Source organism: Zophobas morio, unplaced genomic scaffold, assembly GCF_036711695.1.
Source record: "Zophobas morio isolate AGI-343-1 ecotype UQ-CSIRO unplaced genomic scaffold, CSIRO_AGI_Zmor_V1 ptg000345l, whole genome shotgun sequence".
NCBI lineage: Eukaryota > Metazoa > Arthropoda > Insecta > Coleoptera > Tenebrionidae > Zophobas > Zophobas morio.
This window is the reverse complement of record NW_026972449.1, coordinates 87126-113723: the sequence shown is the minus strand read 5'-3', so window position 1 is coordinate 113723 and position 26598 is coordinate 87126. Positions and strand designations below refer to the sequence as shown.

The 26598-nt window shown below is 30.8% G+C and overlaps 1 long non-coding RNA gene across 1 annotated transcript; it reads right to left on the bottom strand.

Moving 5' to 3' along the window:
* Positions 1-22618: 22618 nt before the first annotated feature.
* On the bottom strand, positions 22619-23255 carry LOC135120132 (uncharacterized). The gene is made up of 3 exons (XR_010278522.1): positions 23192-23255; positions 23062-23130; positions 22619-22683 (listed from the first exon to the last, which is right to left on the bottom strand). It is a non-coding gene; the product is annotated as an uncharacterized LOC135120132 (long non-coding RNA).
* Positions 23256-26598: the final 3343 nt, after the last annotated feature.

Sequence of the window (26598 nt, the reverse complement as noted above, 5' to 3'; positions counted from 1 at the left end):
TTCTAAACGGTAGCCTCAGTTTATGAAAATTTACTCAACAAAGACCAGCCCTCTTAAATCACAGAAAATTAACTATTTACAGTTGAAATTAACACTCATTATAATTAGTTGTGAGCTAACTACAATGCCTAGAGTTGTTTGGTGTATGATTTGTTCAAAAGTTTATTAACAGAATGTTTTTATCTGGCTATCGCCTTTCAGGTGTAAATTGCTAACAACATCCCGTCTTGAGTTGTGATAATAAATTTAAGAGTTGATCGAAGTATACGCCTACTCCAAATTTTAGTGCCCCCCCTTATCCTGGTGTCATTACGTATACTTGCTAAATGATTAAAATATACGTAGGGACGCTCTTAATGAACTTCGGACTTAATTTTAAACACACAATCAACTCGCAGTTGGTGTTTTTTTAAAATCTCCGACACCAGTACAAAATTAAGTTCGAGTAGTAAGTTGTGACTATTTACGTTAATGAATATGGATGTTGATTAATTTAAGTTTAACTTATTTCATCTAGTGTGGACATGAACCTGGTATCTAATACCATTATATAAACCTCCACTAAACGCACGACACATGAGCGCACAAATTAAACTTATATGTCTTTAAACTTGGGTAAACTGTGGTTATTTAGCTTTCTCCGAAGGGATGCACTTTTTAGTGTTTAAAATGTTGAATAAATAATTACCGATAACTTCTCTATCACAATCAACCACCTTAAAGTGCTTCTTTTACATTGTTCTAATTGCAGGTCATAATTTTAGTAGTAAATCAAACAAAGGAACAAAGCTCTTCAGTGTGCATTTAAAGCTAACTTCGAAAGCATTGTACATTTCTTTCTATTTGACTTATAAAAATGAAAACAAAACAATATTATAAATATATAAAATATCTTATGAATGCCTAATAAGAAAGTTTTATACTTATAAAAGGAACCAAATAAGTTTTTGTTCAGTTTCATATAAATTTTTAACTTCACTTGGCTGACATTGTTAAAGTTTTCGTTCTATTCAAAAAAAACAACTTTGTAACTATTTCTAAGCATTACAAGCAGAGACCTTAAAATTAATTGATAATCCTAAGGATAGTCCGTTTTTATAGAACAAACTTACTAGTATTTTGCCAATATTAATTTCAGACAGACCAAAGACTATGAGATCTTTTTCTGATGTTAAGGATAGATATAAGTTTCATGCCGGCAGTCTTCACTAGTATGTTGATGTCGTGGTTAGAAGAAAATTTGAAATGACATATCTTGCAAGGAGTTTTAACAGCTAATTTTAGTATATGAGTTAAGTTGCCTGCCATTCACTTTTTTTATAGTAATGAGCGGTATTCAAGCCTTAGCTGTTGGAATATAGCTATTGTTGTTATGCATTGCAAAATTTCATTTATACTAAAGCTTAAAATTATATATTTGTCATTAATATTATTGTTACGTTTATTAACCTTATCAGCGTTGAATTAGCATGTAGAATGATGCACTTCTTCTGAAGAGGAGACTTTTCTTAAAAGCTATTTTGGTCAGTAATAAATAAATAAGCTAAGGTCGCTCTTCGGTCATTAGTTAGTAGTTTACGAAGGAGGGCAGTTAAAAGGGAAGTCTTTTTAATGTAAAAATATAAAACAGTGGGTGTCAGCCTATTTTCTATTATCAAGCAATACTTTTTTTTTCTTTTATTAATTTTCGAAGCTGTATGACTGAGATTAGTGTCCTAACTTATTGTATTTGTTCATGAAACGAGTTAACTAGTTTCCGTTGAGGAAAAGAAACCAGTTCATTGGTTTTAACGCAAATTACCATTTAAGGCAATTTTATGGTTATTGATTATTTCATTGCTTAGTTGTTAGTATTAAGGAAGGTTCACGAAAAGTAAAGCGGCAGTCATGTTAATTTTTTTTAGTACTTTTTTTTTGTTTTAGTCACATCTCTACACCTATATATATATATATATTACAATTAATTTTAAAGGGCTTAAAGGTTTAGATTCCGGTCAGTAAAGGTTTAAATACCATAACAGTTTCTGGTTATGCCAGAAGGGGTTCTGCTAAATGTAAACTAGTTTGAAGTATATAAAGAGAAGTATGAGGCAAATTAAAAGCAACCATTTCTTATATGATGCACTAACAAACTAGCGGATTGAAACCCCAAGAAGCTAAATGGACGCCTCTATAATAACAATAAAAGTTTTACGTGTCTTTTATTTCTTAACTTTACTAAGTAAACCTTAAATTTTTAACACGAGCATATAGCTCAAGCATATAACTAAAAATGGCATCTAGTATTACATACTATGATAATTTTTCCAAATTTTTTTTTGATCTTTTGCTGCGGTTTTTTAATGCCACACAACTGGCAAAAAAAGAAAACTTTGAGGAAGATACAAACTAGGTGTACAGCTTTTACATGATTTTATAATGTAATCTTAACCCTATATAGGGTACTTAAATTAACTTGAAACCACACGAAAACAGTATTATATAGATCTAAGGTAATTATACTAATTGTTTTTTTAAAAAACAAATAATGAATAATAGTATTATTATAAATAGTTCATACAGGTATGCAGCATATACATGGGTAATGTAAAAATTTCTACCCAAATAACTAATTTACAAGACATTTTAAAGAAATTCGTATAATATATATATATATATATATACAGGGTATATTATACATGAAATATATGGCATGTGTATAATGAAGTGAAATAAGTAATGTATAAAATAAAATAGTGTAAAATGAAAAATTTAATATATTAAAACAAGAACTGCTTTATTAACCAGTTTTTACCTTAACAAAAGACCAAGACGCTTCCATATATGTATAATAAATTTAATTGAACCAGATTAGTTTTAAAATTTTACTTTGTTTAGGTTGTATCTAATCAGTAAAGTTGGTCGAAGTATTTTGTTTGTGATTGAAAATTAATTCTCTTTTCTTGTATTTTTATTGACTGCTTCTCAGGTATTTGACTGGGTTATTCAAGGATCATTTTTCCTGTGAAATTTAGGGGCATTGTGTTTTATATCCTGTTTTATGTTTATGTTCTATGTTATTTTCTTGTGTTTTGTGTTTTCTATAATGTATTTTTAACTGTTTTTAGTATGCTGTGTTATTCTGTTACATTTTCTCGTAACGGTTACCATATATGGAACTGGATGTTACACAGGCACAAGGATTGAATGCGAATTAAAGGTTGGAATTATTTTTCGGAAACAGATTCCAATGCCTGGAAATGGTTAATTCTAAATTGGAGTATAAAAGTCAGTTTACAATTTGGAAACATGACTAATTCTTGGTACTCGAGGGACTCCCTTTAGAGAGTCTACGCCTGTTTGCTAGTCGAATGGTAAGTGGACTTTATTTTCTACCTTGGCCCCTATACATATCTTATTATTATTTATAAAATATATACTTTTTCTTGCTCTACAAGCATTATTTAGAAGGAAGAACCATGTATATATATAAATGGCGGATTGATAAAAGAATGCAACTGATATTAAAGAAATGCCCAACTCCATTTAATCCATAATGTTAATTAAAACCATGTTTTTAAAAGTGCGAATTTTACGGATATACAAAAAATGCTATCAAAAATTTTAAAAAAGTAATTTTATTAAAATTTTTTCGAAAGATATTATACTAAATTTTTACGTCTCCATTCTTGCTCAATGTAAAATTAAAAAAGGTAGTCGCAGGAACAAATATGTTATAAATAGTAAAGCAATTTAATAATTATTAAATATAACCGAGAGGTAATGAAAAGTATTTGATTGATATAAATCTTACTAGCTCGTCATAAACTAATTGTACAAAAAAATGGTTAAGCTAACAGTATTAATCGAGGTGTATGGTCATAGCAGCTACAAGTTGCTCTGGAATTAGTACTCCAGGATATAAAAGGATATTGGTGCATAAAGATGGTTAAATTATTTCCGTTACAAAAAACGTTTCTTCTTTGCGTTTCAGTCGATACTTAACTCATAACTATAGTAAACCAAATTTTAAGGAAAGAAGGCAGGAGCTAACTTTATTAAAGCATAATTTTTATTTCAAGTTGCATCAAATATTAAACATTCGAACAAGCGTATCCATGTGTAATCATTTAAATTTTGGTACTTACAGTATTGGTATATTAAATTATGGTTGTTATATGATAGTAGCGACTGTTTTCGTAATTCACAAGGTAAGCGAGTGATCCGCTATCCCATCTTTAATGAAGATTTCGTTTATCTTGTTTTGATCGCTAAGGTTTGGTTTATACCAAGAATGAGAGCGAAAACTACTTTAGACTGGCAAAGGATAAAGATATATTTAATCTGAGGCAGTAATTAAAATTTCTGGCTAATCTGTTGCAAAAAATGCAAGTAACATGCGGCAGAAGTTAATAATGTTTTATGACAAGATTTATTATGTTTAAAATTGTTAAACCAGTCTTTCAGAAAAGAAAGATGTGTAATGGGGATTCATTATAATTTCCGGTAAATATAATGCATAACGGTCTTTCTTTCTATAAGAAGAGTACAAAAAAAAGAGAAAATGAATATCTGAACCAAAGGGTGGTACAAACTCTTGAACTTTGGAGGATGCGAACAATTATCTGAAAGTTTTACCCACAATTTATTAAAAGTTTTACTAAATACAAAGTATATAGAAGTAATGTGTTAAATTGAGCTCCTGTCATAACGGAATTGATAGCACCAACTAGGGGCGTCCTCTTTTAGACTTGCGATTAACCTTGACTGAAAATGACGGGAGGTTGATTATATGGTTAATGAGTATAAGCACAATAATAAATTTTTTACATCCCCTTTTTTGTCGTAATTTTTTCATATTTACATTATATACGTAGCAACTAGGTCAAACTTGCAAAATCTGGTCGGACTCTGGCTCTAAAATTAACTTTCTAGGGTAGAATATTGCAATGTCATTAGTGACAGAAATTAAAGAAAAACATTACATAATAATAAAATACTTGTATCGACTACTAAAGAAGTAGAGATAAAGGATGTAATATAAGCTTTAGATGTTATGACGTGAAACGCTATCTACCAAAGATGGTTGACTTAGTTATGGGAGTGGAAAGCTTGAGAAACTTCGGTATTAAATTGGTAAATATCTCTAATTAGGGACTACTTTAAGGGTTAAAGGTAAAAGAGATCCCAAGAAGCCAAATTCTTTATAAACAAATGGTACTTTTTTACAAGATTTAATGAAGTCAGGAGAAGTAATAGCGTTGTGACAGTTGAAAAAAATATAGAAGTTTTAATAAAACTGAAAAAAGAGGGGATGAATATGGTGTGATTCCAAAATTAAATATGAATGTAAAAAAAGAGTGATTTTAAGAGAAGGCGCACAGTGGTTGAGGATAGGTATGCTGGAACTAACTAACGTTTTAGGATGAATCACATGCAACTAGTAGTAGAGAAACCTGTAATGAGAAAGGCTACTCAGCAGATTTTTGGCCACTATACTAAAATATGAAATTTTGCGATGGACTCATGAATTAAATGCACAGTGCGTTATAGAAAGGTATAAAGTTTTTCAAAAAAGTATATAAATCTAAATATTTTAAAGGAAAATTTTATATTACTTTAGATAATTTAAGGGTTTTATCAAAGAAAACACTTAAAGATTGCAGTAAATATTTTACTTTCATACTTGTCGATGTAAGAAGAATTTAGTGGACTGTACCCCTTCCTGGTTATGTTAACCTTTTGCTGGTTATAGAAAGAAATGGACATAATAACTGCAAAATTCAAGAATACACGTGTGTGTTGATAACTGCATTGTTAGTATTAACACGGATCAGAGAACTTTAAAAATGCAATGAATTAGTATAATATAGATAATTTAGTGTTAAAATTCGAGTTTAAAGATGAACACTAGTTGAAAACTCCCTCAAGTAGTTGGATCGGGAATTTTTAGTAACTTTGTAATGGATTTGGCAGGATTGTAGGATTTTCAAATTATGGAGACCCGAATATTAAGATTATCGAGCTTTTTACAAGTACTATATTATAAAGATATGTATATACACAAAAATGTAATATTTGGAAAGCATTTAAACCAATGCAGTCATACTATAAACAATTTGGTTCATTATAAAAACATTTAAATTTTGTTGATAGCTTTATACATTATTAAATTTTGGTTGGTTCTTAAATATTGAAAAATTGTTTAGATTATATTTCTAATATAGGTTGTGTTAATGGTACTGTTAATAGATTTTAACTCGAATGTCCTTTTTTATGGGGGTTGCTACGTGTGAGTAAATTTTTGTATATGGTTGGGTTTTATTCATGTATTATTATAATTACTACATGCAAAATTACTTTAAATTTTAGTGTTGACAGTTTAGTTAACCAAGATACAGCCAAATTTTATTTTTAACTGCGTTTCATTGAGCTATCTATATAAATACACCATTTCAGTTCAAATATAATCCTAACCTGAGTTTTGATTCCTATCTCAGTAGTTTCAAGTTTCCAGCTAAGATACTTTTCATTTTTGATTAATTTTGTTTCAATTTTTTTATTTTATGTTTAGCGTCAATAACTTAAGTTTAAATTAAGTATGATTACACAGGTTATAATTACAGTAATAAAAGTTGTTAAATCAATAAAGTACTATAGATACTTTATAGTTGTACGTATGATAATATTTAATAATTTAAAAAAAAAAAAGACTACAAGAATTCAAAGTCACCTCAACACTAAGCTAAATTTTGCAGTCTACATGAATTGTTTACCTTGACCTTGATATTCAAGGGTAGTCATAAACTCCTTTGAAAAATAAGAGCTGGTGGGCCTTTATGCTCTTCCAAACCCCTAGTATGCCTTGGAAATAAAAAAGTATGCAATTACTTAACCCTTTCAGGTTTCTAAAGCGATAATACAAGGATAAGTGACTTTTACTGGGCGTCTACCATTTAAAAAAATAATAATACTGTGTGTATTAAACTTTTTTATTTATTAAGAGTTTTGTTATTTTATAAATTTTTATATATCTAGTAAAATATTACCATCAATTTCAGTTACAATGTACTTAAAACTCAATAACTATTATATTGTAAACATTAATTTAGCATCCGGTTCCATTGCTTCGGAGATTTCGTTGCCAACTTTGGTAATACTCCATTTTTTGTATTCTCGTGTTACCACCTGCTGTGCGCATTACCACTGCCAGTATGACAGCTCTCTGTTAGACTCTAAAAGTAACGAAAATATAAAAATCCCTATTTGATTCTTTTTAGTAATGCTGAGGCTGCCAAAGTTCGCGATGCTCACCTACAACATCAATACAGTTTAGAAAATTACATTTCGTAATGAGAGTATATGAATATCAACCTCAAGATATAAAAAGCAAAATGTAGAGAACGGCAAAGTCTATTTGCAAGACATTAATTTATCCAGAAAGTTCACACCAAATAAATATCACTGAGACTTCTCAAAAGAAATCGAAGAAAATATGAAAACAACCCCTCTAAATTTAGTTTAGGCTGCCATAATTCGTATTTTAAGTTTAATGAAAGGAGGTTTTTCACAAGTTTTTCTAGGAATATATAAGAACTTGTAAAAAAACAGAAGAAGTCGTGTACTTAATAAATATTCGGTTGATACAGTGGGCATCACATTTTATGAGAAGTTATTTGACAATAAACCGAAAGTAAACCTTATGTTTTTAGGAAATCAATTTTGCTCCTAGTCGTAAAATGCTTTGTAGTGGTAGTTAGCAAATGTGTTTCTTCTTTGGATAATTTGAAACAACTAATACTTGAGAATGATGAATTCGCCCTTAAGCATTGTAAATATGATGTTGTCAAGGAGTATATAAAATTCGCGGACGAAGGCTCTAACTAAAACCTTAAAAGATTTGACGAATTAAGGGACAAAGAGGTAGATGAGGTTTGGTATATTGCCTTCTTTCTTATTGCCGCATTAATGAAGGGTCGGCTTCCTGATTCCGACATGAACCTTAAAAAAGTACTGTAGTTTAAAATGATTATCTTATTACGAACATCTATTATTTGCATTGATTTCCTGAAATATTATAATAATATATAGCTTTAAATAATTACAATCCCTTTACTCAGCCATAACCTATGTAATGGGACTAATGTTTAGCTATATATAAACGTTCACAAATTCGATATTTAAAATAAAGTTCTTAGTTTATTCTAATTTCTTCTAATATCTTGACAATAAGCATTAATTGTGTTTAATGATTTTTTAAGTTCTCTTAACCCTAACCTAACCCTTAGTAAAAAATATGTATAGTACTTTAAGTAATATAAATTTCATATTACCAGTTATTATAAAAAACGTAGCAAACTCTAGAATTAAGGTCTGTATTATAACAAACGTTACAGCCTAAAGCAGTTTTGTAATTAAACTTGTTACTTATACAGCGAGCAAAAGCATAAGCTAAAATTAATGTTAACTAGTTTGAAAAAATTGAGAAACAAAACTTATTAGCCCGGAAGTCGTTAGCAAGCGAACAACTGGAGTAAGCAAGCAAAATTCGATAATAAAGAGTTATATTGTGCTCCACGAGTATAGCTAATGTTACACCCCGAGACTAGAGGGAGTAACCTTCACTAATCATTTTTGAAACCTAATATAGCACACAAGATGTAATAACTAAAATTATGTTCCATTATTTTCATTCTTACCTTTGCATTCTTAAGTAAAAGGTAAATCTTTTTTATATATGTTTCTTTCCTTCTATTATTCAGTACCAACTAAAACCAATCATTATAGAAGCGATAGATTTAAAGTTACCCAAAATTACACGTTTTATCCTGGTGTGAGTTAAGTAGATTTCTCGTTTATGTTAGCATATCCAAAGTTACGAGCGCTACAAAAATAAAAAAAATTAACAGGAGTTTTTTCAGGTCTCCCTAGGGTAAGGGTTGGCTATGATAGCAGTTTTGAGGGGTTGAATGTTTAACAAAAAATTACGAAGACGCCCCAATGGATTGTTAGTCAACCTCAGCATGTAAAATTATTGAGGCAGGCCTCATTATCAATAAAATATTTTTATAGTTAGCGAAACTCTAAAAATCTATTTATATAATTTAAGATTTCAACATATTTTTACAATGCTATTCTAAAAGTTATATAAAAATCATTACTACCCAATAAAGCTAATATTAAAATTAGCCAAAAAGCTGAACTTCTGTAATTTATCATTAATTATATACAATTATTAAAATTTTCCTATATTTATTTTTTTTATTTTTTTATAGTTTAAGTTAGAATTAGGTAAATTATTTAATCTTTGTTATAAGATTTTAAAAATCTGGTTACTGTAACCTAAGTGAACTTTTCTTTTTTAGGTTTAAAAGGAACTTTAGTTTCTTAGTGCTTTGGTTGTTTTACACTTTACGAAACATTTGTATATTGTAAGCTACAATAACGCCTATAGTTTTACTTGAATCCTCGAAGGTTCAGCTTCAGCCTTTATTTATTTAACATAATATTTCGTTTAAATAAGTAATTTGAAATTGTAAATTAGTTGTTATAAAAGGCCTTATTTTTTTTTGTTATAAATATGTCAATAATACAAAATTTTGCCAATTATTAAAAATTAAAAAGGTAAAGTCAGTTTTTTTTGCTTTTAGTGCACCTGCAAAATATAGATTTTGTACGACAAACTAGATAGATATAAAAGATCTAGTAAAACAGAAAAGTTAAAGAGTAAAGAGTACTAAATAGCAAGGACACGAAGTGCAAAAAAAAAAGTAATTTAAAGGAATGTAATGTAGCCAATTAGTAAATAATTTATACTACTAATAATAGAAATAAGGAAAGGTATGTTAAACGGTTCGCTTGGTCAAAATCTACCTTGCATTTATAATTTGAAGTCTATATAAAATATATATCTGAAATCTTAGATTTGAAGTAGAGATAACATTTATTTTAATTAAAAAAGATACACTAATGAACCCTAAAACAAAAATATTCAAAATTCCAATTCACTAACACAGTTCAACTTAAACCCAGACCAAAAATAAACACAGCCCTCAACCATTAGGAAAAATAAGAAGTAAAAAAAATAATAGAGCTCCTACAAAAAAATACTTTTTATTTTTATCAACAACCTTTTTTAAAAAGTCAAAATCAACTAAAAAATCTAAAAAAATAATTTCTGGTAAGAACCTACGGATGGCCTTTGACGGCCATCCAACAATAAATTTAAAGATTTCCCCAAAGCAAAAGATTTAAAACTTTTTAGTTTCAACTCTCTTCTTTTATGTAGTCTGACTAGTTTTCCAATAGGACCTACTTCAGGAGCCATCCCTAAAAACTTACAATACTAACTTCATTAATTCTGTCCCCTGAACCTTCTGTGCCATTTTTTAACGTTTCATCTTGTCTATCCACGGTCAAGTTATCAACCCTTTCTATTGAGAGAACAAAATCTAAAGAGGTTGTCTGCTTCCTGCAAAAGGCTCCAGTACATTCGGTATTTCTAAAGCGGTGGATATCGGACTTTCAACGTTAGTAGGTTTATCAACATACTGATAACCCTAGAAATATATCTAAAGGTTCCTCATTTGATGCAACCTTGCAGGCCTTTGCTCTTCAATTAGTCGCGTTACAAAGAGCATATGGTTGCCTCACCTCAGTGCACGATTCCAAAAGGATTATCGGGTGAATTTATCCTACGCATATATGTTTCAAAAAAAGAAATGTGTTTTGGCAAACTCTTGTTTATCACCCCTGCTTAAGAAAGGCTGCCTTACAATTCTATTGAGCTGTAAATCGATCTTAACAAGCTCAAAAAAAATATGCGTGAGTGGCAATACCATCAAATTCCAAACCAAATTTATCCATATACGTTTTTCTGACTTCAATAAAAAAATTCTTGGGGTGAAAAACGTTTATGCCATCCAATAATTTAATTTTAAACATTTATTAGCTCCAAACCTCCTGCTAGCGTCTTTAATTTGATAATGAACCGGCAAAGAAAAAAGTTGTTGCTAAAATCATTGGCACTAGCTTAAAATATATTAAAATTTCCTTTATGCTTAAGGAGGCCATGCATTAACGCATTATTTCCTTAAACTACCTTTTATAACAATCCTTTTAGGCCTCCCCTCAAGCACCTTGTCTACTTAATACAGTTTTTCTCTTTTTTATATAGAGTCGCCCTTTTGAATATACAACTGAATTAAACTTATTACCTTTAAAATTTTTATTTCCTGGAACAGTTTTAAAAAGGGTGATTTATGTTCTCCAAGCCTTCTAAAAAAATTCTTCATTGGTAAGTTTAAATCGTCTATTGACGATTTCAGTCATATACCTAAAAGGAAGCTTTAAATATGATTTTTCCATAAAAAAGAAAGTTAAATGCATATAACTCTTAGAAGAAATAATATTATTGCACTTTATCTCTTGAAAACGTGTTAACTTTAAGTAGAAACATTAACTCGGTAGATTTTTGAGTATGTTTGAATGTACCCATCTACAACATTGTCCAAAGTCCCCCTTTTTCACGCAAATTCTATGGAAAAAACCCTTTTCAAACTTATCTTTAAAGAAGGACTGATTCTTTTATTAGAATACACCAAATTAATTTAAGGTTGCTATATGTCAACCTTCTTCTTTGGAAGATCTTTAATTTCATTCAGAGGAAGAATCGGAACTTCAAGGTCTCTTCAAAATGAACACGGCACATTTCGAAACTGACTGTGAAGGAGGAGGACATTACTACCCCCTTTCAAAGGAAATTCTTTTAATACTATTTCAAAAACAACCGTGTAAAATAAATAATTACCAGCATTCATTACAATCTTTTTGCGAAGAACTGACGTTTTAAAAACAGTAATAGCTAGTCTTCTCAACACTCATCTCGGAATGCTCCATACGATTAATGACTTGCCAAAAGGGTAAGTTAAACTCTACACGGTGCCCGTTTGAGGAATACATATATTCCAACGCTTAAGAACACTTTGAATTTTTGTTTTTTATTTCATTTTTTTTGATATTTCCTTTATTAATAAGAAATTATTATATTTTTACTATAAAGGGCGTAAAAATGTAATAGTAATAAAAGTAATTTTTTCAATGTATTAGTCTATTTATATATATATTTTTTTACTGTTTTATTATAGTTTTTTTATCAAAAAAGTAGTTGCTTTTGTAGGTGAAAAATAATATTTATATAAAATGCATTGAATAATAATTTTTGTAAATAGATTTTTAATCTAAATTGTGACTTATGTAGGTTTTAAAAACTTCTGTCAAGTTTATTAATATTCAGATGTTTTAAACAAACTTTTACAAGTTAAATTTTTTGAAAAGAAAAAACTTTAATATTAATAAATATAAAGATGAAAACTTTCAACTATAAATATCTCCAAGTAAATTTCATAGAACTTTAATAACAACCATAACACATGACAATCCAACAGTTACAATTAAATTTTTTTCTTCTTTGCTTTCATTTTGTATAATATCTGCAGGGTTGAAAGATTGGCGTTAGTAACGGCGGTGAGATTTTCTTAACTTTTTATCATCACTGAACGTTATTATTTAATGATAATAAAGATGATAATGATAATAATAATTACTATTTATGTAGCGGGCAAGCTGGGCACTTGCGTCTCATTGAAGAAATTATGATTGGCGAGGAATTTATTTTTTTTTCCACCATTCAGTTGGGAGTCGCCTGTACCAATGTCATTCGTGAGGCCACCAAACAAATTTTAGGTAGTCTGAACTTTCCCTTCATGATGACGCTCTTTGGTCTTTTCACAAACCTTTCTCATCACTATAATCATTATTTCTTTTAAGCATACGCAAGTATACTTTTTGCTTTTTTTTTTTATATTACTATAATACTATTTTTTGTATTTCTAATAACTTGAACTTTGATATTTTGTTTGTTTAGTGACAAAAAGTACACATTAAATTAGTATTGCTTCTGATTAGCTATGTCACTGCGGATACGCTTGTTGTCCACGGGGGCGACTGTAGCGAGTGGGTTATGAGCACGGCAGCTTCCAGTGGAAAGGAGTCTTTTGGTAAGGGAGCTTTTGCTCGAGCACTGGAGCAGGTTTTCCCACTTTTTAAAATTTTTTTATGAATACTTTTGAAGTTTAATTTTTTTAGTGATATTGATTTTTTTGGCGGTTAAATATTACATATTTACATAAATTCCCCCCCCCCCCCCCACTCCCCTAACTAACTTCCTGCATTGCTAATACCCGGCGGCTACGATAGCAAGGAGTTAATCTCGCAGCTTCGCGCTTCTCATGTGCAGGAAACTAGACTTTCTGGCTCAGTAAACTTTAATAAAAAAATTTTGGTTATATTATAATTAAATTTTTTATTTGTTTTTGCGTGAAGATGTTATGAGCGGCTCAGTGTGCGACATACAAAAGCTCGGAGTTTTAGAATCATATAAATTCAGGTCGCACGTGCTAATCTCTGCCTCTCTTTTGTCTTATTATGTTTCTCCTGTCTTTCGTTGATTAAATTTTAGCTTGTGGGCTGTGTTGCCTGTGCAGGGGTACTATAGAATGATGCTGTAGTCTCTCGTAGTGGTTCGAGGTTGTGAGCACGCCTGATGACCAAAGTTATAGTATTATCTGTTGGTTGTATGACGTCCGTTTATTCCGTTATATGACTTTTACCTTTTAACGGATATTTGTTCTCAAAGCAAACTATGTTTCTTGTTTTTGATAATACCACAAGTGCTACGGTTTACTATTATATATTCGTCTACTGCGCATTGAAAGCAATACTCCTTCTATGGTACGAGCACTAGTTTAGTTGGTGGCTGAGGATTGTGTATGAGACCTCACCTCCGAGGACTTTCTACTGCTTAACGTCTCTCTCTGTTTTATCGAAGATTTTACATGGAGATAGGCGATCATTACTGTGAGGGAACCTATTCGTAAGAAAAACTGCGCTAGCCATCGCTTCACCCTCTTATTCGAAGCTAATTTTTGAATGCTTGAGTAGTGTTCTTGCCATGTTGCTCAAGGATAATTCTCTCACTCATCCTGAATTGATGACAGTCCTTCCATCCCAATGTAATCTGTCGGTTTTTCTCAGTTTGTGGATTTCGTGTGTGTTCATTGACTTCTTCCTTTTTTATTTCTATGAATGCACACATTTCACAGTCTTGTTTTTAAAGGGCTGAATGCTGGCATTTTGTGCTTTATCTGTCTGTAATTAAAATGTCCGTATTTACGATGTTTAAGAAGAATGAATTTGGTGCTTTTTAAGCCTACCAATGATCTTTTGGTCAATAGTTAGCGGTTGATTACATACGCTGACGGTATGACCGTATAGACGCCGATTTTAATCGTCCTTCTCGCTATGGTGTCTCCATTTCTAGGCTTGATTGTCACTTTTTGGTCCAGAAGGTAATTGTGAAGCCGCCTTCGTCTAACTTTGCCACTGACAAGAGATTTTGCTTGAAGTTTATATCATATATAGCTTTACGTTGGTCCAATGCTTATAAATTCCCGTCCTTTTCGTGTAAGTCTATCCCTGTACTAGTATTAATTGTACTGTTTTCGTTGGCTATCCCATGTATTAGCGCTTAATGTACGAGTAAGCGGGTTTATCTACAATCATAGTGAGAAGAGACGGCGAGCCTTTCCTCAGCGTGAAAAAGTGCTTTGGTTTCTACGGGCTCTAGCTTGAATTTTGCGAGCCGCTTCTATGTGCTAACTTTCATGACAATAGGTGCATTGGAATTCTTATGTTTGCAATATTGCTAATTTCGTTATTTGTTCATCTGTAACATCTGCATGCCTTTTCTATGGGACCTATTTTTGACAGATGGCGCACTATATTATTTTATAACCGCAACTGCTGTGAATCGTGGTAACCACTGCATTTATAGCATGAAGCGTGTGCTTTTGACTCTTTGTTTAATAGTATTGTTGTTAGTGCATCCCAGTTGCGTGTGTGTCATCCTGTTCTGAGCGTAGTGCGCTCATTTGTCTAAGCTGTGGCTGTTTTCAGCGTGTAGCAAGGAGTTTAGTGCATAGTCGTAATCAATTATTTCCTGTTATTGCTGTAGTGTTCCTCTAAGGATACTATGTCATCTTTGTACATATTCCCGCTCCGATAGATTAGTGGTATCTTTAAAAGGTCCGTAAATTTTGGCAGGTGGGGGATGGGATAGGGGGGGCATTTCCTTTATGGTACATTGTTCGTATATCATTTGCGGTAAGGTGGTCTAGCCTTTTGCGTATTGTTGTTTATTTTCATTTTTTAATTTTTTTGCGTTGCACAGTTCTTTAAGCTTAGCCATGAGCGTTATAAAGGATCTTTTGCCAAATATCTCCTTTACTGTTTGAGCTGTTAGCTCAGGTTTTGGAGTGTCTTTCTTTCATCCTTGTTATAAACTGAAATGTTTTTAAGAAAATCCTATCAACTTAGCTTCTTTGTGACAAAAAGGAAAAAAAATAGTATTTATTCTAATTAAAAAAAGATACAGGAACCGACACTAAAGCATAATGTCAGGCATACGGTAAAAAAGTTACTTTCATTTTCACGGTACAACTGAACACCAGGATAAAAATTAATAAAGCCTTTAACCTTCAAGAAAACTAAAAAGTAAAAATGATTTCTGAGTTTCCTACAAGAATGTACTTTTTTTATATTTATCAACAGCAACATTTTAAATTTCATATTCAGCCATAGAACAAATTTTTTCATAGGAATCTATAGGTGCACTACAGCGGGCATCTAATAAAGAGTTCAAAATTTTTTCTAATGTAAAAAGGTTATGGGTTCTATATTTTTTCTCTATCCTCTTGTGCAATTAGACTAGGCTAACAGTAGGGTCCATTTAGGGAACTTTCTCCAATAACTTGGAATAATTAACTTATAATTTAAGCATTATAACTCTGTATGCAGAGCCCTGAAATCACATCCTGTTTACCTAAGGTCATATTATTAATTTTTTCTTTTCCGGCATCGACAAAATATAAGGAGGGTGTCCATTTTCTATAAAAGGCTCAAACATTCTGGATATTCTGAGCTAGGCTTTCAACGCTAATGCTGTTATTAGTACACCAGTACCTTTTTAAAAAAATTTAAGGGCTTTTCATCTACACCGAAATTTTTACCTTTTTTCTTGGGCCCAGTGGTATTACAAAGGGCGAATGGCTGTTTCACCTTCTATGCAGCTTCTGAAAACCGCTGTACCACGCTTCCTCAAAACGGTAGTAGACTGGCTCCTCCCTACGGAACCGCACCTGGTTTGAGGTAGTTCACTGCGCAAATTTACTTCAGTATAATAGAATGTAACAAAATAACTCTAAAATGTGTCCAAAAAACAACTTGGAAAACTTAACATAAACAATAACACACTCTTCCTATTAGGAACCCAACACGAGAAAAAGGAACTGTTTAAACATAGAATTTAGTAAATGCGATAATTTCATGAAAGAATATCTAAGAATGCCTTTATCTAAATATATACATATTACGCAAAGTTTAGCTCTGTTTTATATGTCACACAAGTATCTATTAAACCATTGTTGTGATATAACAAATTACTCATATTTGTCATGGATTTATCCGGAATATCTTAAGCGAAACACAGCCCGTCTGCATATACCAGGAATGGAGTCAGAAGAGATGCTGCACTATTGGCGCAACTTCGTAAAGGAAACATTTGAAATAGATATATATAAACCGCATAACAAAGATTCAGAAATGCTAGAGGCTTTGGCCCTACTAGTCCCCTTTATAAAAATTGACACTACTAGTATTATTGGAATGGTTAATAATGGCATTCAATAATAAACCTATTGTTTCCTAATAAATAGGCATTTCCCTAGAAATATGAAGGGAATTGATTTTACAAGTTAGAAGTTAATACTGCGCTAAGAATTGCGATATTTACCGCTTATTATTTGGATCTCAAACAAGAATTAGTAACAGAGTATCAATACTACAGTATGGATGACTCATTTTAAAGAGAATACTTAACCAGGAGCCCTTCTAGGAGTATATATAAGTAGGCAATACAATGTTGGATAGCTGAACGAAGGAATAACGATGGCAAACAGCGTTACTACTTTTTAAATAGTGCATATAAATGATGATGATTACATACAAGGTTAAAAAAGAGAACTTTTTGACATTATAACGGGATATTTTTCCATACGCATGTATAATTACAATCCCTATGATATATACGATATGTATATTGAATATTTTACGGACAGTGAGCACGGTCAGTGGATCTACAACTGAAATATTTGGATCTAATACGGATGAGTGAATCTATAAAAAAATATAGGGTATACTAACTCCATTGAAATGTGTGATACTGTATTGACTGAACCGATTTCTGTACCGTTAGAAATCTTAATATAGATTTAGTAAAAAGAGATAAGAACAAGGTGAATGGTGATGCTATAAGTTATAAAAAATTATACACTGAGTTTACGCTAGGATTTAAAGGTAACACAGATTGCACCCTGGTTAGATATAAGTAAGGATGCACCTCATTTCATAAAAAGTACAAAGACAGTAGCGATAGTTCTAGCGATTGTGGAAACATTAATATACCGGGCGCTTATGGTTCAGATGGTGTGGAGTTTTATTAGATGTTAGAATTTATGAAACATAATATATAACACTCGCATCATGACTGGTTTGTGGTGAATGAATCTATAATGATGCCTGCAAACGAACTTAAAATTCTTATAACACCAGAAAATTTTTTTGGCCATGCAATGTGGTAAGTGACTAACCACATATCTTTGCTTTTCTCCCTGGGTGATTTAAAAACTCTGGCTTTAAGAAAAGTTACAAAATATTTTTTAAATTTTTGCTGAGGGACCGGTTTACAATTTTTGTTATAAATATACTATTTTAGACACTTATAAGTATTTAAAACAGCAATTATGTCATGTTATGACTATGTAACCAAATTACTTGATAAGCGCCCATTGCAGGTAGATGCCATTAATACTTGTACTGATTGCGATAATAAAGATGATATAAAGTTACCATATCTTCGCCCAACTTGTCATAGCTATACAGTTGCAGATAATATTTTGCCGTTTTATGGTTCAGATGAAAAATTTACTGATGTAGTAATTGAGAAGAAAACCCCAACTGCAGGAAAAGAAAAATTTGTACAAGAAATTAAAATTATTGCACTTACAAAAAATGGCGCAAAAAAACCTATTCGACCTCAACAAACCCATGCTTGGATTTTCTATTTCAAATTGTTGAAAATACTCATCGTAAACAAGTAGAAATCCTGCTAAAACGATCAAGGGAGTATGACGCTTTAACAAAACTAAAACTTATCGCACATTTAGGAGATATACGACATGGGAAACCTATAAAGACCGCATATCTATACTCTCTATATTGGTTGTACAATAATATGTTTAGTACACTGCGTGCTAATTTGAAACAGTTTGTTTACACTGGCTACTGGAAAGATTTACTGCAGTTGCTGATGATGGCCGCATTCAATGTCACTTACCGAATCATTTGGTATATAAAGAGAATTCTGAGTTGTGTAAAAAACGAATTAGAGGATATAAACCTAAAAATAATTATAGCGATAAGTGTTATTATCCGCTTAACCGGTACTATAAGGAGAAACGAGAGTATACTACCTTCTGAAACAGTATTATGACTTAAAGGATAAGGATATAGTAAGTAAGTATGTTATGCGCGAACATCGGATAGCGAACGCCAAGTTTGTATATCTAATTAATACCAATTACCGTATGCTTCATAATGCAATAGCAAACTTATTTGCTGATCAAGTATATGAAGATTCCATAAGTATGGAAAGAGATTTCCCTATCGGACTTGCTTGCAAGTGGGGTCCATCTCTCCAAATACAACATGATAAGTAAACACTAATATGTACATCCACTGCAAACAATTTAGTAGACCTTAATAACATTGGGTATCCTTACGGAAAATGCCTGTTAACGCAGACGCATCTAAATAGGGCGCAAACAAGCAAATGCGTAAGTACAAGAATGTAGTAGAACGTGTGATCCCATTCTGTTCAGAAGTACTATATGAACATGTATCATCTAAGAGTGTATTGCTGCATAAATATAATCATTTTTAAAACACGAGAAAGAACGATTCACAGATTTTGTGAATCACAAGAACACCAAAGCCCGTGGGTCAGTGTTTAAGCCATATGAAATCGTATTAAGCTTGCAATCATCTATGGCTAATACGCTTTTGAAGATAATAGAAAAGCAGTAGGAAGATCTAGTCTCCGATTTTAAAAAAATGCAAATTTTAACCAGGTTATAGCAGTTTGTGATGTCTCGTGGTAGGAACCCCTATAAAAGCCGCAGTTGGACTTACTCCTCTAACAATGGAGCTTATCAATCCTCCAAGGTTTGAATGCTTTATAAAATTGTTACAGAACCACAAATTTTCAAGGTGAGTTCCGAGTGGCCATTATCTCAACGAATTCATGAGATATATAATATGCCTTGGGGCGGTAACGCAAATATTGATGCCGTCTTTACTTTGAAACTTAATATTTGTGTTGCTCAAAACCTAAATCAAGAACATATCCCAAAGAAACTCTTCATTTTCATAGACATGGAATTTAATAAAGCGTCAGCACCATATACCAACATTCAATGGGCAAAATTGAAGTTTGCAGAATATGGGTACGCCTTACCTCAGGTTGCATTTTGGCAATTGTGTGATTGCGTCAATTCCAATAACTGCTACAGAGAAAGGAGTTATGGTATTTGGCTTCCGGAAATCTCCTAAAGGTAATAAGTGGATGCTATTTAAATAATATGAGTCCCGGATTGTTTTTGAATAAGGTTATAGAGGCCTATAGCCAATTTACCCTATGACGTATGTGAAATTCCATTAATATATACGTAAAAATAGTTTAGTATTATATATTTTTACTAATTGGAAAAAAGTATGGGAATTTAGTAAATCATATGAATAATTTCGTTTAGGTTGCTTCGTTGCAGCAGTAATGGGACACGGGTATACTCTGTACCCACCACCACGACTGTTTTGTCATACTGAAAAATAATTTTTACTACCCTAGTGAGGGTTCGAATGTACCATCGCGGCATGCAAGCTAGCTTATCAAGCAGCAGGGTAAGCTATTGGATCTAGCGTAGCGGCTGACATGTTTCTAAATAATAATTACTCAAAATATTGGGTATTGGTTACGACGATTTTTAGAAAGCGAAAAAAAAAACTGCAATTCCAAATAATTTATGTTCATCCGGTATAGACGAGAGAGATAAAAATTACACAAGTGTTAGTTTGCCCGCAAATTGGGCCTCATATATCATACCGACTACTAAAACAGAAGACTTCCCTAACATTGCCGATAGACTACGCATGTTCCTGGCCTTTTTAGAGTAAACCTTTTAATATAAGATTATGATGCATTCTTCAAAAATAGTGGATGGGAGTAAATTGGTGCTTATAAAGATCACTATCCAGCTGACTTACACGATAAATCAACTGTTCAAAATGAACTATGCGTATCATACCAATGTTCATCCTCAAAGGTCTATCAGATAAAGGATTCGATACCTTATATGTCACAGGGCTGTTTTTTACGACGTATAGCAAGGTGTGGGTTCCGCTGGTGATGGTTTTCATGCTTACTCAGATTTTATTCAAAGTACAGCAGTCGAGCCTAGAAATTAATAAGTGTACACCTATCTATCTTGAATATTATTTTTCTACAATATTAAGAAAATAGAGAACAGAAAAAAATAACCACTCCTGCTGACAGTCTTAGCTGTAATCGCTCTCTAATGAAACTGTATAACACTACTACAGATGCCGACTTGTGATCTGTACAGGTTATAGCAAATGATAGACCCAACAAAAATGATAACTGAAAACCACAACCGTACTTATAAAAATACTGCAATGATTCTAATTAGCCCTGGTTCTACTTCAAGATGTGTATTACAGAAAATAAATTCAGAGTTCGCTATATGTGAGGGCAAGATGAACGCTAATCTATTTACAATCAAATAATGACAAGGATAGTGATATTAGTGATATTCAGCACGAATATGGTTGAACATGGGGGCTCACTAGCTATAGTTGGGAGGATCCTACACGAGACATGAATGCTTTAGATAAAAATTAAGACCGGTTGTACGCATTGCCCTCACGTATATAAGACGTACTGGGGTTGATGACATGGAAATTTCTTTGGATGGTTCTGCCCGTAGACTAACTGTAGAACACAGAGAACCGAATATGAATGTTTTAAAAATGCGCAGATTACTATAAAACTACGTTTTACATGTGAAGATACAAATAATAAAATAGTTCAAACATAAGCAATATGTAATAATATGACACTATTCAGTAGTCACATGTAAACAATATTTAAGTTTGCATTAACTGTTTACGCGTATGCAAATGCGTTGCGTACTACCTTCTAATTTGCATCTAACAGATGTGCAGTTTTCAAGTCATACCATATATATGATATTGTGTCTTAGTTCATACATATGAATAAGAATTATTCCTCTGGTAATACAGTATTCATCAGGCACACGAGAATAATGTGTTACTAACAATATATAAATAGATTATCACAAAACTTCTGAAGTCATGGATTAAAAATACCGAATTATCTTTCAAAAATTTTATTATTGTAAGGTAAGAAATTAAAAGATTTTTTATATAAATTTTTTAAAGCTGTCCTTTAATATTAAATAAAACTTAATATTATGAATTAAAATTAAAAAGAAAAATAAATTTGTTTAAAAAATATACACCTTATATATAAAGTAAAAAGTTTACTACTATTTATATATTTATTTAAAACGTAAAAGTTATGAGTATATTAAAAAAAATTTTTTATTTAAAGTTGTTTTAATAAATGTTAAAAATCTTTACTATAGTGAAGTAAATTGTTTTAATAAATTAATTAACTTTAAAAATTTGAAAACTAGCAATTTAAAAAAAAAAGAAAAGCCTTGCTTTTTTATACCGAATAAATATACATTTATCTCCTATTAAGTTAAAAAAAATTGCATCTCATTTAAGTCAAAGAGTCAACCTGGTAACTTATTAAAAGATATATATATATATATATTAACAATACACACAGCGTTTAAAGAGCTTAAAAGTTTTATACATAATTGACGAACACTAAAGAAAAATTAATCAGTCATAATTTTTTAAGAAGTCAAGGACACTCCACATATATATGAAAAACTTTTCGAATTTCTTCTCTATTTTAATATAGAATAAAGTGAACCACAACATTTAGTTAAGAATGTATAAAAAATAATCTCTTTTAAAATAGGAGTCTAAAAAGGAATAGCATAAATCATAAAGGTGAAAGTGTAAACATTATTTTCCGTTCATAATAATTTTACAAATTTTTTTTTTACTAAAATTGTTCTAATTCTCAAGTAAATAGCATAATAAGCATAACATTAAACTTTTTTTGTAAATTAAATGCAATAGTAAGATCTTATTATATAACTAACTTTTGACCTGGTGCTCTATAGAATAATTCCGTTAAATTATTTCTTTTTAGATAAAATATAAAATATTGTTTTATTAAGTTTTATTCAAAAATTCTTCTTTTGCTGCTTCTTGAAGTATATAAACCTTTTTTGTTTAACAGGGCTTTTAGTATTTTAAAGCTTTTGCTATCTTCAGCTGATCCCGAAAAGCATGCTAGTTTAATTTAATGAAGTTATAGTTTTAGTCAATTAATATTTTAATAAATAATTCTTCGAGTTACGAGTAACCCTTTAGATGACTAATTAAGTTAGTTTAGTTTATTTGTCTGGTTTTAGTTTGAGTTCTAATCATTTACTAGGCCCTGCCCACAGAACGAATAACAACAAAGCAAAGAAGCGCGCAATACGAAAGAAAGGATTCGATTTTCTATTAAGTGTATATGTTTATATATGTGAACAGCTAGTGCAGTAATCATACTCATTTTATAGATTAAATAATCTATAAAATGTATCATAGCATTCTAGCAGCGTTTCAAGGTCTCCAAGCTTTGCTACCGAGAAATCTTTGACAAAAGTAATATGAACTCATTACAAAATTGTTTCAGGCCTTGTGTGCTAGCCTGCATTAGATTTGCTCCCAAAGCATAAAGTGGGTGTATACCTAATTAAAAAGAATACAGCTTAAGTAGCGAGTTCTAATAATCTTTAGATTAGTTGCTTACTAGGCTTCTCTGTACACTTCATTTTAATAAATTTAAATTTGGGTTAATTCATAGAACAGTCTTGATTATCTAATAATCTACAACCATTAAGGGCGTTAGAATAAAAATACTTTGAAGAAAAACTTTACTTAAGGAAGGTTATCACTTTTTTTAAAACTAATAAAATGGTTTTCTTTACAAAAAGGTTGTGAGAGACGTAATTAAAAGAACAGATACAATCCTATAGTAAACGGTCTTAGTAAAATAAGATAAATCAGTAAAATATATTTTATCATTTAGTCTTACTTAATTTTGTAAGTCTTTAGTATGTTAGTGTACAGTTGAATTTTTAAAGTACGACACATGTTTAATAAACAATCTCAGGGGTTGCTAATAAAAAATTATATTTGATGTCCTTTATATATATAAATTATTAATATATTATAAATAGCACTTTTAAATTTCAAGTTCATATAAATAATATGTTGTAACAAAAGTTCTGAATTATATATTAATTATTAAGCGTTTTTTTTAGAATATATAGAAAAAAACAGCCGTGTATAAAGTTATTAAACTATGAGCGCTAAACTAAAAGAATTCTACCTGGAACTGCTGAGGGAAAGAGTTTAAAAGGGTGTGAATTATAGTAACTGACCCTGGGACTTTGGGGTTGCTTATTAAATATATAGCATTTAAGTAAAGTTGCGAACTGTATTAAAACAACTCGTTCTTTATTTTCTCTGCACATTACATACATGTAAATCCAGAAAAAAGGTTAAAGTAGCGAAAATCTTATAATAAAAACCCTTATAAATTTGTTTTAAGATCTAATGCTCTTTCTTTTTGAGTTTTTAATTTATATAAAGTTTATGCAAACGTTATTTAAACAAGTGAAAAGGGTGTATTGAAAATATCCATTTCCAATTTTTTAAGCTGGTAACCCCACAAAGGTGTTAAGACTAAAAAGGCAACTAAACTATTTTATTTTTAAAATTTTGAAAACTTTTGTTAATTAGAAAAAGGCTGGATGTCCAAAATCATTCTAATATTGTTCCTTCTTATTTATTAAAAAATGTTTTCCCTTGCAGAAAGTTCATTCATTGAGTTTTAGTAATAAGAATTTATCTAAGTTAATATATGAAGGGTAATTATATTCTAATAGTTGGTCAGTCTATGCTATTATTGTTTAAAATATATCACTGAAGATAAAGTAAACTACCTAATGGATATTACTCAAAAGGCAGCTGAGATATTGATACTTGAAAACCTTTTTAACAAATATGTTAGACTTTTAATAAATTATATAGAATCACTTTTAATTTCCCAGATTTGCTATGTGTGCATTCTAAACTAACAGAATATTTTAAAACTACTATAAAAGAGGAAGTATTTTATATACCTAAAAGTTATTATTATACTTCAACTTCTAATTTCATTTAAATTAAAAGTAACTTTGGTGTATTATTTATTTTTTTTAGAAAACAGAAGAATTTGAATATATTAGTATTACACATAGAAAATAATGTTAAGAAAGATTAAATAAAATAAAGTACATAAAAAAAAATAGACTTCTATAGTACTGATATTAAATTAATAACATTAATATTTCCATAGTATATATATAAATTAAACTAACTGAAAATTGACTTCTATTCTAGGAAAGATAAATAAAATGAAGTAAATGAAAATCGACTTCTACATTATTGTTATAAATTATTGGCATTAATATGTTAAGGGCTAGGTGCATGAAATGGGAAAATTATATACTAATTAAGTTACGTTTGCGTAATAAATTATTGTATTAAGATCTTAAGTTCATAAGTAAACCACTATAGGTAAGTCCCTTGTTCACAACCGTATTTTAAAAAAAAAGGAGTATAGGCTCCATAAAATGTTTTTAGCCATAAATAAGTAATGGAAGTGAAAATAACAATATTTTTAAATAGAAACTTAAAATTCGCTTGATCCCAAAAGTTATGAATAATAAGTTCGCATATCAAATTATGAATAAAATAAATGTTGAGTATAAGCACATTAAGGTTAATAAATATAAAATCTGTTAAAAAAACACACCTCATATAAATGATTATTATTTTTATCAGTTTTTACTTATAGGTCATAAGAAAAGAAATAAAAATATTTCAAATATAAAATAACAATATATAGAGGCCTAATGCTAAAAATATTATACGCGCTTCTACTTTTTTCAAATACAGTTGAAAGGACATTAAAGAGAAACTGATTTTTAATGCCTTAAAGACATACGGCATAAAATCTTCTAAATATGTAAGGTTGTTATATTCCGGAAATAACGCTCCTCACTTCCTCCTACTTAGTATGAACAAAATAAGTGCGTGTTTAATATAATGCTAACTGTGTATGATAATACGTATTTTTAAACCACATTTGTCCTAAAGCCTGCGTATTTATTTAAAAGGAGATATGTATCCGACCGTATTGAAATTTTTTTTTGAAAGAACTGATTATCTTGATGCTTAAAATGAAGTTTAAGTATTTAGAACAATAATAATAGAAGTGTAACGATTTTTTTTTATTAAAAAAAAGTTAGTAGCTGTCGGAATGGATTAAAAAAGGGAATAAGGCTAAGAATTGCTTGCATCGTAAGCGGAGATTTTCATGGCAGCTTAATTTTCTGTGCAGCTCAAAATGAGACTTCTTTATTAAAAAAAAAATTGGATATATACTAAAAAATGATAAGCCTACTTAAGATGTATTTTTAGCTTTATCATATGAAATCTTACAGTACTTCCGCATTGAGTACAATTTAAAATTTTTGTAGAAATTGCTACATTGTAAGCTTATACTTAAAATAGCAATGCGTCTATAATACGAAAACCCTCAAGATGATATATAAGCACTTCACGGTTATAACCATGGGGCTAAAGTTTGCCGTTATGCGCAACTTTCTGGCTCTGACAAAATATAATTGAAACTTGTTTATAGAGAAGTTTTACTCGTAACCATCCAACCAGAATAATGCGAGTTTGTTCCAAAGGTATTCGAACCCGCGGCCTTGAGATCGCAGGACAAATGCTCTGACAATTGAGCTACGGTGACAACTCATACTTTCGGAAGATAAATTACGAATTCAACTCTTGTGATAATATGGTATAGTTAGTCGACTATGCGTTGTTATTATCCTTTTAAGTCACTTGCAATCGAAGCTCGGCAAAAGGGCAACTGTATTTACAATTCTTAATAATGCGTGTAATTTAAAAACTCTTGCAAAAAGCTAAAGGTTGACAACGGGTAATTCTGTGCTCTTTTTGATGTTTACTCTCTATAAATGGTTGTAGCATTAACTATAGGGTTAAGGGGTTATAAGTGTAATCTTATCCTCAGGAAAGCGTAACAGAGAGTCAGAGTAACGATATGTTCTGGAGTAGGCATTAAATTTCGTGGTTGCG